Below are 6,227 nucleotides of genomic sequence, written 5' to 3' on the forward strand. Positions count from 1 at the left end.
ACACCACAACATCTAACCGGAAATTTTATTGCCAAATCCGCCTTTATCCAATTAGTCGAAAGGAGACAATTTGGGGGGATGCCTAGTGAAGACCCTCATTCTCATATGGAAACCTTTTGTGACTATTGTGATGCGATTTCTCAAAACGGTGTGACTCAAGACCAAATTCGATGGGTCTTATTTCCTTTTTCTCTAATCGGCACCGCGAAACAATGGTTGAAGGGCCTTGATAAGGCCATTCTCGGAATAGGTTCTTGGAAGAAGTTGGCTCTAGCTTTCTACAAAAAGTTCTACCCACCGGAAAAGACTAACATACTAAGAGCTCAATTACGGGTTTTAAGCAAAGGGATGAAGAATCTTTGTATGAAGCTTGGGAGCGGTTTAAGGGAATTTGTCGCTCATGTCCTCACCATGGACTTAGCGAATGGTTCTTGGTACAACAATTTTGGAACGGTTTATATGAAGATTCAAGGAACATTCTCAACATGGGATCAAATGGAATGTTCACCGAAGTTGATGACAATCAAACATGGAACAAGATTGAGGAAATGGCGGTCCATAAATCACAATATAGTAGACCTCGCAAGGCTACTAGAGGAGGAAGGCATGAAGTGGACTCCGTTACTCAATTGGGTGCTCAACTTAGTGCTCACATTGACACAATCAATTTGAAGTTTGAACAAGCTATGGCTAAACTTGAAGAAGCCTCAAAATCACCAAAGCATCATGTTAATGCCATGACGGCATCCTCATCAATCCCAAGTGGGATATGTGAGAATTGTGGAACTTTGGGACATGACCAAAGTGAATGTAGGGGAACAAATGAACAAGTAAATGCTTTCCAAGCATACAAGAGTGGTACCCCTTATTCCAATTATTACAATGAAAACACCAAGTTTCATCCAAATCTCTCATACAAAAGCCAAAATGTTCAAAATCCTCAAACAACTTACACTCCACCTCCCATGAGAAACCAAAATCAAAGACCCTTTTACAACCAAAACCAAGGTTACCAAAATCAAAATCCATACAATCACCAAAATGACCAAGGTTTTGATGTTCAAAAAGCGGTCCTCCAAATGCAAAAGAATCAACAAGAGTTTTTCACCCAAATGCAAAAAGATAGTCAAGCAAAGGAAACCACCATCAACAACATTCTAGCTCACACCAAGATGTTGGAAACACAATTGACTCAACTAGCATCTTCAAGCTCACAAAGACAAAAGGGGCAATTACCACCTCAAAGTAATCCCCCAAGACATGAAACGGTTAGTGCCATTCACTTGAGAAGTGGTACAAGGTATGAAGCACCGAAGAAGCAAGTTGAGGATGAAGTTGTGGAAGCTAGTGATAAGGAAGAAATTGTGCAAAACTCCAAAGATGGAGAATCATCAAAAGAAGAAATTTCAAAGAAAAATAAAGACAAGGTCAAGGAGAAGGAGCCCATTGTGATTAGACTTCCTTTTCTAAGTCGTCAAGCCAAGCCCAAATTTGATGACCAACTTGGAAAGTTTATGGAAATTGTGAAGAATTTGGAAGTCTCAATTCCTTTCACGGAATTAATCAATCACGTGCCGGCCTATGCGAAATACATGAAAGACATCCTCACAAAGAAGAAGTCGATCCGGAAACTTGAGACTATCGCCTTCACTAAAGTGAGTAATGCAATACTTCAAGGGAGTTCACCTCCAAAACTAAAGGATCCGGGAAGCTTCTCAATACCGTGTACCATTGGCGACACCACGATCAACAAAGCCTTATGTGATCTAGGGGCTAGTGTGAGTGTTATGCCGTACTCGGTAAGTAAAAGGTTGGGGATGGGAGAGCTTAAATGCACCAATATCACACTCCAAATGGCCGATAGATCGACGAAGACACCATTAGGGATATGGGAAGATGTCCCCGTGCGAATTGGGAAGTTTTTCATCCTGGTGGACTTTGTCATTGTTAATATGGAGGAAGACTCCAACATTCCAATCATTCTTGGAAGACCCTTCTTACACACCGCGGGTGTGGTGATTGATGTAAAACATGGTGAGCTCACTCTAGAAGTGGGAGTTGAGAGTATAACTTTTAATCTTGACAAGACTATGAGAGCTCCTCGTTTACATGAACCGTGTTTTATAATCGATCATTATAGTCGGAAGGATGAAAGGAAGAAGTCGGAACTCCAATGGAAGAAGAAAATTGAAGATGCTCCATTCAAAGAGCAAGTGAATTGTGACAAAGAGAGCTTGCAAAGCTCATCAAAGACAAGCAATGAAGAAGATGGCCTCATTGGCCAAGAAAAGGAAATGGGAAAGTTGTCACCATCAAATCAAGAGATTTTAAATGATCAACTTAATGAAGTTTGTGGTCTTTGGGACGACGAATTTGAAGGGATTTTTAATCCCTACATTGGTAATGCCATCAATCAAGACCAACAACAAGGGCCACGGTCTATTGAAGACCTCTACCATGATAATGAACAAGCTTTTGATTACTTTTTCAAGGTGTTGAGCAACATCAACAACACCTTGAACATGCCCCCTTGACATCTCATCAAGAATGAGAGTTTGGTGGAGTCCTCCCTAAACCACCATTTGTACATATTTCTAACTCCCTAACTTGCATTTCAATTCTTGTATTGCATTTTTTTAGTCATCTTTGGATTTTTATATACTTTGATCAAGATAATTATCATGTTTGAGAGATGTGAGGGAGGGATTAATAATTTCAATTAATGTGTAGTGATTTAGCTTAGTGTGGGGATGAAAATTGCCTAGGCTATCCATGCCTTAGTAGTGCCCCCACAATGAAGAACACAAGATATGAAGAAGAATGGAAGAATGACAAGGGATATGCGTTGTACACGAATGGAACTGAATCCGGGTACAAAGGGGTCGAATCCGAGCGGATTCAGGAGAATCCGCCCGTCTTCAGACAATCCAAGCGTGTTGGGTAGAAGACGCACGTCCCTCTGAGCTGAACTTTTGAAATATTTTTGACTGTCAGCGAATCCGGGCGTCCTACATCCTAATCCGCCCGTCTTCAAAAAGCCGCCCGTCTTGTAAGGAAGATGCCCGTCTTCTTGGCTGAGGAAAACAAGAAAAATCCCTGTAAAGGAATCCGCCCGTTTTCTGTATAATCCGCCCGTCCCGTGTCTGCGAATCCGAGCGTCTTCCCTTAAAGACGCCCGTCTTGAGGCGAGTTTTTCCCAGCCCAGAAAAGGCAGAATCCGCCCGTCCCGAGCAGAAACCGCACGGATTGCCCCAGCAGTTCAAATTTTTTCGGGCTTTATAAAACCCCTCCCACATTCATTTCTTCATTCCTTCATTCATAACACTACTCAAAACCCTCAAAACCCTCATCCTCTCCATCACAAAAACAAAATTCCTCAACTACATTCACCAAAATCAAATCAAAGCATCCTTTTAATAACAAATCAATCACTCCTTTTTCAATAAAAATCAAAACCAAGCACAAAATCTTCAACCTTTGAGTCGATTTTTGAATTCATAAAGGCAACGCCTTTCATCTTTAAATCGATTTGGGTGCACTAGAAATTGAAGATTTTTCACTCTTTATTGGTTAATTCATCAATGGCAAGGACTAAGGGAGCAACATAGGCAACAAAGGCAAAGGCAAAGACACTTTCATTAAGGCAAAAGACTCTTCAAGCAAAGAAAGCATTGGCTATGGTGGTAGCAAACCCAAACTTGGAAGTGCAACAACAACAACAACCTCCCATGGGTGCAACAACATCTACTACTCCGGAAATTGATCAACTTGCAAACTATCCGGAGGTAACTTTCATTTCCAAAACCCATAGGGACACTTTTGCTAAGTTTGCTAGAAAATCATTTCAATCCACCAAGTTTATATGTGAAGATACCTTAGAAAAATTGGGTGTCCTTGAGCAAACTAGAGCCTTTTTCAAAGCCATGGGGTTGGAGAAATTGTTTGAATCAAAAGAATTGACATACCCCTCCCTTACCTTAGAATTTTTGAGTTCTTTGAAAGTTAACAAGGTTGAGACTATGGAGAACCTCGAGTTTCGTCTAGCTAATGTTAGTAGGCGCATCTCCTTTAGGGAATTAGGTGAAGCTTTGGGTCTTAGTGATGAACCGAGTTATTTTAAGAATGTTGGCAAATATGACCCCGACCCTCATTGGGAGGCGATTTCCGGAAGGAAATTTGAGGACTTTCATGCGAGTCGTGCTCTTTTAGTCCACCATCCGGGCATAAGAGTATGGCACAAGGTCGTAGGGAGCACCATCAATGCAAGAAAAGACACCAACCATTTCACCAAACTCGATTTTGTTCTTCTTGAGTCGGCTTTGAACATTGGAAGAGTACACACCACGCCTTTCAACTTTCTAAGGCTATTGGTGGATAGATGGCTCAACATTAATTGTGGGAAGAAAGGCACTACCGTTATTGTGAATGGAGGCCTAGTCACTATCCTAGCTAAATACTTTGATCCTAACTTCAACAAAGATAACAAGTATGAGGCGAAAGAAGGTGGTCATCTCGTTGATTTGCATACTATGATACACAAGTACAAGTGGGTTGCCCATAACCCTCTTGACACCAAGTATGGATGGCTCACTAGTGAGGCTAGTTCTTTCACTTTGCCTTCAAAGATTTGCCGATTGAGTGTCCACCGGACCAATTATCTACTTCCCATTTCAAAAGAGGCCGAGTATATTATCCAAAAACAAAAGGGTGAACTTGAAATACCCTCCTCTTCCATTGTCACACCACCTTACCCTTTTGAGTACCAAGAGTTCAAGCCGGAGGGTGTTGAAGCAAGAAATGATTATTTGACTCTTCTCATGCAAGCAATGCACAAGCAAGCCTTTGAGGATCGAAAAAATGCTTACTTAGCTCAATATCCACCCCTCTTACACTTAGCTAGGCAAGGACTACTTGACCCATCATGTCCTTTGCCTAGTTGGGCGGATAAGGAAGTCCTATTTCCGAGTGCATCTAGGGTTGTTTCGGGTGACAATGAGGTTGTTGGTAATGAAGAAGTTGATGATAACATTGATGAGGAAGCAAGTAAAGAAGGAGAAGAGGATGATGAGCAAGGTGAAGAAGAAGATGAAGAAGCAAGTGAAGAGGGAAGTGGCAATGAGACCACTTCTAATGAGGAAGATGATGATAGTGATGATATGATGGAAGATTAGCAAGCTTTGGAGGCTCCTACCCTCTCAAGGTTTGTCTATTTCTCTCTTTGTTCTATTTATTTATTTTCTTGATCATTGTTGGAATAGTCCTAGCACCATTGAGGACTCACACCTCGGTACTTTTTGAGGTGTTCTCATTTTATTGTTCCCACTTTCAAAATCCAAAACGACAAATTAGTTTCATGCATTGCATAGTGTGTGCATGAACTACACCCGTCCTTGGACATTAGCAATAGTGTCTAACTCGGTTTGGGGAAGTTAATGCATACACAACGGGAGGTAATCTAAATTATCCTCTCCGTCATAAACAAAAACCATGCATCATGTAGTGTAGACTAGTGTAGATTGCATTTACTGTAGAAATCATGCATCATGTTTGCATAATTTCCCATCATTTTGGCCATTGAGGACAATGCCCATATTAGTATAGGGATGGGGAATTCTAACTTAACTTTTATTCAAAAATCCAAAAAAATTGAAAAATTTCAAAAAACCATAAAAATTTGAAAATTGAAAAACCCAAAAACATGTTTATTTCCTTTTGTAGTGTAGTTATATTGTATATATTGTATATATTGTGTTTGTCCTATCCTTGTTCACATTGATTGACTACGCCACATCCGAGACATGAGGATCATGAAGACCGCATGGTATGATCTTTCCAATCTCCTTTTTCCTCTTTATGTTAATGACTATGTGGCTTTATTTTGATTGATGCGGTATAACAATGTGAATTTAGGACTTGCATTTAGTTTATATGTCATATTAGTTGATAGAATCACTTGCATTAGGATGAATATATTAGTTGCATCATTGCATGTAGTTGCATTTAGGTAAAATATTTTGAAAAGTGCCTAATTGAGAACTTTGACAAGAGCAACTAAGCCATTACAAATACTTTTTCAACTTAAGACTTTGCCTACTAGAATGGTTGTAAAACACCCTAGATAGTGTCATACTAGTGTCTTTTGACCCATGACCCAAAGCCTAGTCAAGGGTTTGCATGTGGGTCACCTATCCAACCCCGTGATGCGATGTGGACTTGGTTAACTTGTC

The 6,227-nt window shown here is 40.4% G+C and overlaps 1 non-coding gene across 1 annotated transcript; it reads right to left on the bottom strand.

Annotated features, from left to right (window-relative positions):
- Positions 1 to 312: 312 nt before the first annotated feature.
- On the bottom strand, positions 313 to 418 carry LOC141624554 (small nucleolar RNA R71). Its single transcript, XR_012534361.1, has one exon. It is a non-coding gene; the product is annotated as a small nucleolar RNA R71 (small nucleolar RNA).
- Positions 419 to 6,227: the final 5,809 nt, after the last annotated feature.

Source organism: Silene latifolia, chromosome X, assembly GCF_048544455.1.
Source record: "Silene latifolia isolate original U9 population chromosome X, ASM4854445v1, whole genome shotgun sequence".
Taxonomy (NCBI): Eukaryota; Viridiplantae; Streptophyta; class Magnoliopsida; order Caryophyllales; family Caryophyllaceae; genus Silene; species Silene latifolia.